The sequence below is a fragment of the Octodon degus genome, unplaced genomic scaffold (genome assembly GCF_000260255.1).
Source record: "Octodon degus isolate 3935 unplaced genomic scaffold, OctDeg1.0 scaffold00107, whole genome shotgun sequence".
Lineage (NCBI taxonomy): Eukaryota > Metazoa > Chordata > Mammalia > Rodentia > Octodontidae > Octodon > Octodon degus.
The window spans coordinates 4676760-4678290 of record NW_004524683.1 but is presented as its reverse complement, the minus strand read 5'-3'; the positions used below and the strand labels follow the sequence as shown (position 1 = coordinate 4678290).

At 35.5% G+C, this 1531-nt stretch overlaps 1 protein-coding gene and 1 pseudogene across 1 annotated transcript in view; one reads left to right on the top strand and one right to left on the bottom strand.

Moving 5' to 3' along the window:
• Positions 1-1531, bottom strand: part of Agbl4 (ATP/GTP binding protein like 4) — a 1571060-nt gene that overhangs the window by 786012 nt on the left and 783517 nt on the right. The window lies entirely within an intron of this gene.
• Positions 1-1531, top strand: part of LOC105743220 — an 11887-nt pseudogene that overhangs the window by 5534 nt on the left and 4822 nt on the right.

Genomic DNA, 1531 nt, shown 5'->3' with positions numbered 1-1531 from the left:
TGTAACCAGAATAAGATAAAAATGAATAATATCACAAGTAAAACTTGACTAATCTATAAAGAGTAACAAGAGTAATTGATTGATCTGACAACAAAGTATTCAGAAAATTATAGATTTGAATCTTTCAATTAATTAGCTCAATCAAAGGCTATTTATTAAAATCTCACAATTCTGTCTTTATATACACAACTAAAGAATGAAATTTTCTCAAGTATATAGGCATTTATTAAATATTATGTATGAACTTCACCAAAAAATAAACATTAACAAGGAAAAATTTTATCTAAACCACATCTTCTGTCAAGCTAACAAATCATAACAAAAATTTAAAATAAAATATTTTTCTTAGTTATTCATATGTCAAAGAAGAAATAATTATGGGAATTAAATATTTGGAAATGTTTATGAATTCAACAGTACACATCGGGGCTTGGGTCATGCAACAAAAGCAAGGCAAAGACAGGTTATATTTAACCTTGTGTGCTAAAATTACAAACAAAGAAAAGTTAAAATCAAATTGCTAGGTACTCAACTTGCAAAGTTTAGAAACAAAGAATTAATGATACATACTACAGAATCATAGCAAGGTGGGGCTCCAATCAAGATGTGGTCAAGTGTCACCGTTAAAAGAAATTAATCCCCTAATTCTTTTCCTCAAACCAAGTACACAAAGGCTTACCTTACTCTATCATGAACAAAGTCAGAGGATCATTTTCTAGAGAATTTGAAGCACAGACACTCTGACTTCAGAGATGTCAGGTGCACTTGAGGACAGGTGTCAGATACTTACAACAGGTAGTCAAGTTACCCTCCATAGTCAGGAGGTTAGAGAATTCTTTTCTTCTTTTTCTTTTTCTTTTTCTTTTTCTTTTCTTTTTTATAAATTTAGGACAGGGTCTACAGGTCTACATGGTCTCACCTCATAGACTGGACTCATAGTGATCCTCCTGTTCACACCTTCCCAAGTGCTGGGATTACAGGCATGTGCCACCACATCCAGTCTCAATTGCTGCCTCAGTGTACCCCAGGGGTGGGGCCGGCACAGCAGGCCCTGGGATCAAACTCCCAACCCCTGTATCTGCTTAAGCAGGCACTTTAATCCACTGAGTTATTTGGCCAGCCCTTAGAGAATTCTTCTTGAGGAAAAACAACTCCTAATCAAAATAAAATATTTACAAATATAGATTAGGGAGAGTAACTGAGGGAAATGGATTGTTCTCTATTGGAAAATGGAAATGGCTAGTCCACTCCAAGGATTTAGAATGTACAGTTTAAATTATAGATCTGTCTAATTAATAATGAAAGTACACAATAGAGGCAGAGTCCAAGGTAAACAAAGTAAACATACATGAACTTGAGGGAAAGAAAACAATTTGTTTTAGGTGCATTGAAAGCTAATTTAATGGTAAAAGACTTAATTACCGGGGCTGGTGAGATGGCTCAGTGGTCTAAGGCACCTACTTAGAAAAAGCTGAGCTAAGCAAAACACAGAGACCGCAGTTCAATCCCCCAGCACCACATGCCAGCCAGC